Consider the following 11,657-nt stretch of genomic DNA (forward strand, 5'->3'; position numbering starts at 1 on the left):
ATAAAAAACCCTAAGCACATTCTATCTTACAAAGGTACACAAAAAACATATGAAATGCATTCTATTTTACTGTATAAAATGAAAAATAAAAAAAAAGTTACAATTTTTATTTATTTTTTACAAATTTCAAGAAGTGATTGTTCTCTAAATCTGTGGGAAGTGCTGCTGAAAAATTTTTTTTTTCTGTTATTAGTTTAATCATTTATTAAGCAACACAATGCTGAAAGAACTGCATAATAGTCCCAAAGAAATAATTCACAAAGAAATGAGTTCCAAAGAAAATAATTCTGAAAAAAATAATAATGAACATGTTCTTACAACCTGTTTTCTTGTACAGTTTTGCAATACGATCTAGTTTTTCATTTTGCCAGTGAAAATTAAAAGCCTTATAATACCATCATCCTTATCATATCATAAATGACCTTTGTACTTTTATTTTGGACTAATATAAAAATCTGGGCAGGGCTATAATAAAAATAGTCCTACCCAAATTGTTAAATCATTATTTTAACTGGTCGTGTTAATAGTAAAATGAGAATTTAATTATGTCACTTCTCAATTTATTTTTGAAAATTATTAACAAAGAAAAAGTCTTTGAATTTCTCCAGAATAAATTGTGTTCTACACAGTTTGTAACTGTATGTTTTTAGCAGGACTTGAAATGATAGTAAGAAGTACGTTTCCTTTATGAAGAATTGTGGAAAATAGTTTGAAACAATGCTTGTATTTGGTATAGTCTACGATTATTATAAGCAGAGGATATATGATGGTATCACATCTGCAATGGTGTTTACAAAGAATGAACTTAGACGTTCCACCATAAATCACATCAACTATAATCCACATATTATCAACCCAGTGTCTGTTTGTTACCTGTACGCATATTATCAGTATGACATTGATTTCAATATGTGAAGGTGGGAAAACAAAGCTGCAATAAGGATTATTTGTTTTGGCAAATTTCGATTGATGTATACGAACACTCTGGTTGCTAGAGATAAAGAGCAATAATATGTGAAAAATATCATAGATACATTATATTAAGTTAGGTTAGGTTAAGAATACGAACACTCTGGTTGCTCAGATAGCGAGAGAAAGAGCAATAATATGTGAAAAATATCATAGATACATTATACAAAGATAGGTTAGGTTAGGAATAGCCGATAGCAATGATAAAAAGATTTAAGGCCTGTATTATTAACCATACAACCGTACTGGCCAATTAACATTAAAATTTGCTCGGTTCTTAGCCAATAAAGATATTCCGTTTTGTTTAGAAATTAGATTAAACTATTAATTTTTACTTTCCTAGCATCATAGTGCTATTCTGCCAGAAGGAAAGTAATGTCAAAAATGAAGGCTATGCTGCAAAAAGGAATTATAAAAAAAATGGAGTATAGGTTTTTGCATCTATCAACATTTCCTCCTGGGATACAAAAAAACAAAAACAAGTTGGGCGTTATGTTCGTACGTACATTTTGACTGGATGAACAAATTTTATCTCCATTGGTAGGGTTTTTATTTTGCAGTCACTTCTCAAAATTTTCTAACATAACCTGCCTCACTTTATATTAAGCTCAGTACATATGTGCATGCTTATCTTACAATTTTTTTTTTAAATTTACCCCAAAAATTGAAAAAAAATAACAACGTTTTTATTTATAGCTTATTTTTTAACCAAATTTTTTTAATGTCTTCCTAGGCACAGTAGTAGAGCAAACAACCAAAAATAAGAAACACTTTTTAGGGAGCAATGTTGGGGGTGGGGTAGCTGATCAAAGCTTAAAAAAATTAATTTTTCAAAACATTTGTGGTTTATAATACTTTTAATAGTATTGAAAGTATAAATAATAAACTTTTGGTAGTAATATTACAGCAAAATTTCATCATTATTCACCACTTCCACCACCAAGAAGAAATTTCATGTAACTTTTTATTGGTAGAACATTTTTTGGCAGGTTTTTCATAGTTTCTTTCATGTAACACAGTAAATGTAGAAAAATCAATAATTTCTTGGAAAGTCATCTTGGAGATTGTGAAGTAGAAATTTTTAAAAAAATTTTTATAACTTTTTTGGTTTAAATTATAATGATAATTTTACACTAAAACATCATAAAATTACCACTATCCCCAAAAAAATCATAGGTAAGTTTTTCATGTAAAATTATTTTTCCACTACATAAGAGTAAATAACCATAGGAAATCTGTCAACTTTGTTGACAGATCTTTTGTTTCTGAAATGCTTTTTTAAAGTAAGTGAGGTATAATGTTTCATTTATTAAAATTATATATCAGAAAGTTTAAAATGTAGGTTCAATTTATGGAAGATCCTTGAGAACTTCCAATTCAAGAACTTCTAAATACAAACACAAACATTTTGGTATATTTAGTGATTTTTTTTAATTATCTAGTTTCCTGTTACTTATTCAAAATTTTAAAATAAAATCTCAAATTTATGGTCCAGAACCAGAGTCAATTACAAACATATCACGTAAAAGTTTTATCAGATTTTCTCAATATTCTAATGTGAATGGTAGTTTTCTATAAATTTTTTACTTAAAAGCAGCAGAAGATTATCTACCCAAGCATTTCATACTAGCAAGCAATGAATAGTTCTCAGAAGAAATAAAAACAGCTGAGATAATACAATAAATGTCTATTATATCATTTATCTTTATTACTTCACCTGTTTTTATTTTTTTTCAGGACTGAAATGAAATTCTGAAAACAGATAACATACAGATCAAGAAAACTTAGATAGAATCTAAACCTTAATTACACTAGAAGAGTCAGCAATAAAATCCTAGTCTTCACTGCATAATTAAATGAAAAATGGTTTATAAAGACTCAGGCCAGTGTGATACCAGAATTAAACTATTAACAATCTCCTTCACCCTTTTTTATTTTATTCATAAATGCTTTAAATACTTTACATGCACATCAAGTGTTGTTATGTTGAGATAATTGATGGAATTAATTGTTAAATGTTTAAAAATTCTGACAATGGTGAAGCATAGAATAAATTTCAGTCAAAATAGATTGGATAAACATGTAACATGAAAAAGAAACATTAAAATAAAATAAAAATTGACAGCAAGTGTAAGGGTCACTGTACCAGCTTCCAAATCAACTAATCAAATTCTTAATAATACTTATATTTTCTTAAATTAATTTTCAAATCTGATGATTCATTGAAAGTGTGCTTTACACTTACAACGAATTACATTCATTGCAGGGTAACTTGTTATTTACTACAGTGCTAAAGCGTAATATACAAATAAATAAGATTACAATATTGAAAATATTTCACTACGATTTATATTTTATTAGCATATCATTACCATTACTGCTAGCAGGTAAAAGGTAAAATTTCAACTAGCTAGAAATTCAGTATAATTATGTACACATTTACGTCGTTCACAGTAGCTTAAATTAAGTAAAAAATAATTATTAAGGACTGCTCTAGTATCTTTACAACATTATGTTGTTGCTCTTTAAAGCAAGAATGAACTACATGTTACAAACATGTAACATGTAACTACATGTAACTACAAGTTACAAAGAAATAAAAAATAATGTGATTTATTGGAACAAAATAAAAAAAAAAGGTTTACAGACTTAAATAAAAAAATGTTGCACACAGTTGCACAGTGTGGTTATATGTGCTATTATTATTTACTCGCTAAAATAACTCGATAGCACTTAAGAAATAAATGGTAGACCTATAGTATCTGAGACAAGTGTATGTATGGTTGTGTTCTAATTTAAGATGAAGACAAAGGCTAAGACAGTGTGGAAGATCCCAAAGAATAACAACAGAAATATAATGCAAATTTTGCTGATGCTATGGACTCATAGTAATAATAAAAACAATAAAATATTCATTTTATTTCAGAATTGTCGTTTAGAAGCCTGGGAAATACTTCATGATACTACACCACAATTGTTAGGAAGAAAGGTTTGGAATAAACTATTTTGGTTTGACAGTCAGTGTGCACCAGCTAGAAAATGAAAATTTAGGCTTATTTATTATATATAGGAAAATTAATTTAGATATATTTTTTAAAAAAATTATATGAATCCAAAGAGTAAGAAGTGTTGTACAAAGAAAAAAACTGCTTTTGTCAAATTCTTAAAAAGGGCGCTAAAAATCTATTAGTATTTTAAAAAGGGTAAAATATTAATTACATTCTATTGTCTATACTGTGCTCAGGGTTGTGGTTATAATGGATGCAACAAAATGGAAAATTTCCAAAGGAACTATAGGAAAAAGGCGTTTGGATTCTACGCAGCACTGTTAATTTTATAATACATGTACGCTTAAAGAATTTACATGTTGCAGTTTTAAATAAATTACACTTTATGTAAGCCTGAAAACTTAGAGATGTCAAATATTGAGGATAGATTGCAATAGGTGTATGAAGGTTATTTTTAGGGACATCTTTGCAGCTTTGGTCAAACTGAAATGCGCATAGGGAAAAAACAACATATGAAGTTGTATAATGACAGAATAGTGGAGGACAGTATCTATTTCTATCTCTGAGGTTACAGTAAATTGCGCGTTATATGTGTCACAAGAGTGAAAATAAATATGTGTGTATGTATTTATATATATGTATATATATTAAAGGGATCACAAGAGAAAGGGCTTTTTATGTGCAGGAACAATTAGCTTTTTCTTTTGGTATGGGTTCTCACTGTTTATAATTACTGAAAGTGTTTTCAATTTTATAAATGATTGTGATACACTTTATTTTTCAGTTAATTTATAATTTTATTTTGTATAGAAACAGATCAAAATTTACTTGTTGAAACTAATTTGTTCATAATTTTTTTTTTACAGAAATGATTACAGTCGATGATGAATAGGATTATGATAATAAATAGGTTGCTATTTTTATGGTACAGACCAGAGGTCTGCAACTTTTTGTTAGTAAGGGTGCAAAATAAATTCAAAAGTTATTGGGGGCGCCACACTATTATTACACAGTAAGCACATACATTTGCCTTTAAAGTCAATAAAACAAAATTGTTCTTCCCAGTCAACATTAAAACAATAAATTTTTCTTTTACGATTATTCATGACTGGTTATTTATAAAATTCATTTAACCAGTACAACATGTATTTGATAGTGAAAAGGATCTTGCGCGATATGGTTACTAGTAATACATAATAAAATATAGTAGATAATAATAACACTCGAAATATGTAGCACTCAGAATACGGTAACATACTACCAAATTTATCAAAAGTGAGAATATGCCTACGTGCAAAGTAGCATGTGTGTCAGTGTATGACCTTGATTACTATTTGCTGACACTGAGCTTGTGCGATTATATTGTCTTAAATACGTGCGATGCTGATACGGTTATTGGGCTTAATAGGTGTGTAATATAGTGAGGGTGTATAAAAATCTCATCGAGGGCACCATAGCACCCGCAAGCGTCGTGTTGCCGACCACTGGTACATACTATTAAAAGCTGACTCAGTATTGAAAATTTTGCTTATTGTATGGATAGATTTTGTAAATAAATAAATACTGCTATTATGTTGTACACTGAAAATAAGCTATGTACTATTCTGGAAAACAGCACACAAATTATTATAAACAATGTCCAAATTTTTGGATGAATGTCCTAGTTAGATTTTTTTTGTTAGGAAAAAGAATCATATTAGCAAATTTACATCAACATATACTAGCATAATATAAAAGCTCAGTGTGAATCTAGAAATATGCATGTTAAAATCTACTAGTTTGTCACTGATTACATACATTTCTTATTGAAACTGTCAAACCAAACTTAAGTTTGTAGATAAAGCACAACAAGCAAGCAAATGCAGAATAATAACTAATAGTTATTTAATGCAAGTGCTAGTGCTAGTACTGCAGTTCAATCTGTATTGTACATTTTGAATTTTAGAAAAACATGCGAAATTAATCTATCTGATTAAGAAATTAGAGTTTGGTGCATGTAAAAAAAAAATAAATAAAAATAATAGTAATATTTTTATGATCAGTGGCATAAAAAAAAACTCAGTGTAATATTAGATAATATACCTTTATACTAACCTTTCCCTTTTCCTTTTGCACCTCCTTTCTTGTTAGCTTTCCCACTGTGGTGTTTACCATGCCTAGCAGGTAATTTCATGGGTGATGATGAAAAAAGCAAATCAAATTTATTTTGCGTCAAAGGCGCCACAGCAGTTGTCTTCGGCTGTGATGGTTTTGAAGCAGAGGAAAGTGGAGCCTGCTGTTTTGATGGTCGAGGTGGCATCATAGGTGGAGGATCAAAAAGGTCATCTCCCTCACTAGAACCTGGTGAATAAGGTGAATCCGCATCTAAATCTAAAACATCATCTACTTGATCACCAGTAGCACCATTTTGTTGCGTTCTAATTGATTTACTTGAATTTAATGTCATAGACGGTGTATAAACCGGTACAAGGTTAGCCGGTTTCTTAATTACACCTAACTGTTTTGAAGGAGTTTGATTTATTTTGTTTATCTGTTGCTGTACCATATTTCCAACAGTTAAAATTAATTTGTCTGGTGATTTATGTACAGGAACATCTATTTTGTTCGCCGTACTTAGTAATTTTTGAAACGGTTTTAATAAAGAATCATCAGCGCTTTTAGTCGGCTCAACACCAACTGATGCTGGTGACTGATGTTTTGGAGATACTTCTACACCACTTTGATCCAATTTAGGAGTCGACAGTACCTTTAATGGTTCTGGAGTTTTCTTTAATTCATCAGAATCAACCAGCGGTGTTAACGTTCTATGTTCCAATATCCTTGTTCCATGACCATCATCCATTATTTCACCTTGTAAATTTGAAGAACTTTCTACAGATTTATCTTCTCTAGAACTATTAACCTGAAGACCAGAATCGCTAGGCGGCTGAGGACTAGGCGATCTAGATTTTGTTGGATCAAACGGGTCATAAGGTGTAGCAGGTGGTGAAGCAGGTGTATTAAGATCAGGAGGAGGTTCAGGTGGTGTATTTGGACCTTTATGCATTACTTCATCCATGTCAGTTTCAGTCGCTTCATCGTGACGTAATTCTTCATCGCATTCCATTAAAGGATTAGCTAAAACACGTAACTGTGGTTTATTTGATACAATAGAAAACTTTACATGAGGTTCAGGAGGTGTTTTTGGTCCAGTACTAGTCATCATAAAACTGTGGGTTGATGGTGATTCTGGCTGTGAAACCGATGTGTTTTGTTGATGATCTGTATCTAATGACAAACGACTAGAACTCATACCTTCACCTAACCTTTCTAACTGTTTTTCCATTTCTTTTTGCTGTTTGTCGTTTTATTCTCCACTATCGCTTAATATAATAACTTCTTTTGGTGAAGGTGTTTGTTCTCTGAAAGGAGACATGTCTAAATCTATAATAGCAACTGGTTTTGCATTTTTCATAGCCTCATTTAATTTAGTTAATCTAGTACTTTTGTTGACCAAACCTTTTTGAGCAGATTTGTTTCTTACTGGGACATTTTCTTTAGAACTTTTATCTTTTTTTCTTTTACCAGAAACAGGATCAACATCATCTCGTTTCCTTTTAGAACTTTCTCTTAATACAGGAGTTGTTGCTGGGGCAATTTCAGCAGTACCTCTATTTGATTTAAAATTTACACTAACCAGTATGTTATCACCAGAAGTAAACACTTCTTTGGATGGTGCTGGAGACTGTCCTCGTCTCCTTTTCCTTTTGTCATCTTTTTTTTGTAGTTTTTTTCTTATCCTTTTTTCTCACAGCATCTTTATTAGTAACTATAACGGTTAAATTTTTTCTAGTATTTTTATGACCTACATCAACAAGCGATTCATGCCCTTCACGTCCTCATGACCATGACCTTGATAATGAACGAGATAAAGAACGTGTTCTACCGGTTCGAGGTGAAGCCGATCTAGATCGTGACATTGAAGACCCTGACCAGGATGGACTCCATGACTGACTGTAAGACCTTGATTGCCTACGACTAGGTCTTAATGGTGAACGACTTTTAGTTCTTCTTCTAGTCCTGCTGACAGTTCTGTTCCTTTTTTTTGCTTTAGTAGCCGTTTTGTCTTTGGATTTCGACCTACGTCTATCTTTGGATCTTGATCGTCTATTTCTTGATCTACTTCTTCTAATTCTATCACGAGACCTACTTCTCCCTCTTTCTCTAGAACGAGATCTAAATCTACCTCTTGATCTACTTCTTCGTATCCTTCCTCTAGATCTGCTTCTAGATCTCCAAGAACGACTCCTACTTCTATTTCTTACTCTGAGGGGAGATCTATTTCTATAGCGAGGTGGGGTCAATGAACGTGATTTGGAAGGTGATAAATCACGTCCAAATTCATCTTTCCGTGGTCGTTTTGGCTTTTCACTTATTAACCTTCGAACAACATAACGTTCAAGTTCTTTTCTCTTTTCTTTACTTTTCTTTTCCTTTTTGGCAGGCTCCTGTTTTTTATCATCTTTCTCTTTTTCCTTTCCATCCCTGTAATTCCTTTCCTTTGTACTTTTTGATGGCTTTTTCCAACCAATATTTTCATCAGCTTCTCCAGTCTTCACAGTCTTTTCTTTAATTTTAGAATCTTTACTTTTATTTGTACTGTTTCCAACTGCACTTTTATCTTTTAATGAATCCTTTTTCTCTTTCTTCTTTTTTTGCTTTTTATCTGCTACTACTGCTACTTCTTTATTAACTTGGGTTGTAGCAGTAACTGCATGAGGAACAGCAGCCTCTTCTTTATCAACATCCTTTTCGTGTTTTCCTTTAGATTTTTTATCTTTTTTTGACGACTGTTTGGGTTTGTCTTCAATAATTTCGCCTTCTTCAAATTCTAACGTGTCCAACTGACACTTTCCATTGGCATCTTCTGTTTCACTCATGGAAGCAGTTTTCCTAGTCTTTTTTTTCTTTTTTCTTTTTGAAGATGAATATTCTTCATTCTGAATACCTTATTCTTCATTTTGATTACCATCAGGTAACTCGTCAAAATTTACATCTTCTGATTCTGATATGGTTTCTGTCTCAAGTCCTTCCAACCCCGGAAGAGTAGATATTGGCTGATTATCAGAATTATTTAATGTACCGGCTGATACGGCAGATGTTGCACCACCAACAAGGCTATTATCATCCGAATCAAACATATCGATATCTTTTTGGCTATCATTCCATTCATTTTCTTTATCGTTATCAGATAGTTTTTCTAAATTATCAGAGTTATCTTGTCCATCATACACACTCATCTCCTCATCTGTTATATCAACGAGTCCATCAGGTTTTTCACCAGCATCAGGCATTTTATCAATTCCCTCTTCAAGTTCTTCAGGATTTTCCATATGTATACTTATACTTGGTTCTTCATTTTCATCATTAGCTAAATTATCTTGAAGATTTCCTTCAGATCCGATAGCAAGATCAAGAACATCTTGTGTACTACATTCATCTTCACCATCGATATCTTTATTTCCATTGGATCTTACAACATTTTTAAATTTCATTTGTTCTAACTTATCGACTGAAACAGAACTTTTAAAATCAACAGAATTATCATTAACATTTCCAGTATCATTTTCTTTTTCTTCATTGATATCAATATCAACATCTTTTTCATTATTATCATTATTTTCAGGTATTGGAATGTTTTCATTATTAATATCGGCAGGTATAGGAATATCTTCTTCTTTCAAATCTTCTGGAATAGGAATATCTGAAGTATTTTCAGTATCATCCTTTATTCTTGAATCATTTGCGTTACCTTCATTTTCATTAGAATCTTTACTATCATCCATTTCATCTTTTTCATTTTTATCTTTGTTACAATCAGCATCAGCATCATCATCGTCGTCGTCATCATCATAATCATCATCATCATCTAAATCTTCATCACTTACTTTATGTTTTGATAACTTTTCAGTTTCCTTCACTTCATCGATATCTTTCTTATCATTAACATCTTCAGGGGGTAATGGTACATCAATCATTTCATCATTATTTTTATACTTTTCATCAACAGAAGGTAATGAAATATCCTCTTCTTCTTCATCATCATTTATTTTAAGTTTCTTTAATTGCATTTCATCATTTTTATGAGCAATATTCATGCTTGCAGCTGAATACATAGAAAAATTAGGACAATCGGCATCATCTTCATCTTCATCTTCATCTTCATCATCATCATCATCATCATCATCATCACGATCAGAATGAATAGGCTTAGAAGATAACATAGAATCTGGTAATGGACCAACAGTTGGATACATTCCATAGTTTGGATGACTTTTCTCATCAAATCCTGAAAAAAAAAGTCAAGTGATGTAGCTATATGAAAATTAATAGGATTTTTAATTAAACAATTAAATGAATCCTTTCAATTTTTCAACATATTTGGTAATATTACCTATTTACAATTTACATATTTTCATATTTGTAGTATGAAAAACAATATATTAAAAAATATTGTTAAAGGGGACTTAAATCAAATAACAACACTGATTTTAAAGTAAAAAGAATAATGTACAGTGTACTACATTTAAATCTCAAAACTGCTGAAAACCTTTTACCCTTGACATTTTGTAGTAGTCTTAAAAAAAAAATTTCTTGTTTATGTAAAATAATTTGCTTCAAGTCAACTCATAAAAATGGGTGTACTGCAATATTACCATAATAACTATAGCAATAAAACTATTGAAAACCTAAAATATTTTGTCAAGTCATATTTACAAATATTCAATAAGAAAAAATTCAAATACACACACATTTCTCCCTTAAATCAATGTAAATTGGACAGATTAATATATTATTCAAGCATTTAGATAAAAAGTAGTCTCAATTTGAAGTTTTCATCCCAAGTGATTCTGCTAATATGTGTACTTTTCTATCTGAAGGAGATACACAATTGTATGACAGTGCAAAAGAACTTAACTGGTAATTTTGTACTGATATGTTCACAGATTTGTCATGTTGGGATTTAAATTACAATACAAGAAAGAAGAATAGATCAACAAGCTCTTTCAGTTTCTTCATTTCAAGAAAAAAATTAAAAATAAATGTATTTTTCAAGTTTATTAGAAAACCCAATTTTTTATTTCAGTATCAAATTATCATTTAATCTACGCAATAAATTTATTTTAGAAAATTCTTGCTTAAATATAAGTCAAATTTTGTACCTGCCCTATTTACAGAAAAGCACCATAATTCAAACACAACAAATTACCCAAATAAACCTTGGATAATGATTTGGACCTGTATGATGTGTTTTTATTAGGCATTTATTAAGTTTCCTTTTAAATAGATGATATAAACAAGCATTGGTCCATTTGGAGTAAATTGCTAATGGACTCTTATACTAGTTTATTTATACTTAACCTTTCTACACTTTTTATACAAAAATGTAAGTACAATTTATATACAAACAAATGTATAATACAATATTAATCACTATGAATTTAACATTTAGTATGTTGCAACACACACTGCTTTGGCATTAGTCTGTGTACTGCAGAGTACAATATTCTAGCAGATGACATCAACTAGCAACATTTTACTGTTATATTTCAAAAGACCATAGCTCTTATAAAGAGCAAATATTTTAAGTGCAAATTCTAGTATGGATGTCCTAAATAATGTTTTTATGGTGCATTTTCT

At 30.6% G+C, this 11,657-nt stretch overlaps 1 pseudogene; it reads right to left on the reverse strand.

Moving 5' to 3' along the window:
- Window positions 1–11,657, reverse strand: part of LOC142328391 (uncharacterized) — a 39,828-nt pseudogene that overhangs the window by 23,815 nt on the left and 4,356 nt on the right.

This window comes from Lycorma delicatula, chromosome 7, assembly GCF_047948215.1.
Source record: "Lycorma delicatula isolate Av1 chromosome 7, ASM4794821v1, whole genome shotgun sequence".
NCBI classification, from domain to species: Eukaryota; Metazoa; Arthropoda; class Insecta; order Hemiptera; family Fulgoridae; genus Lycorma; species Lycorma delicatula.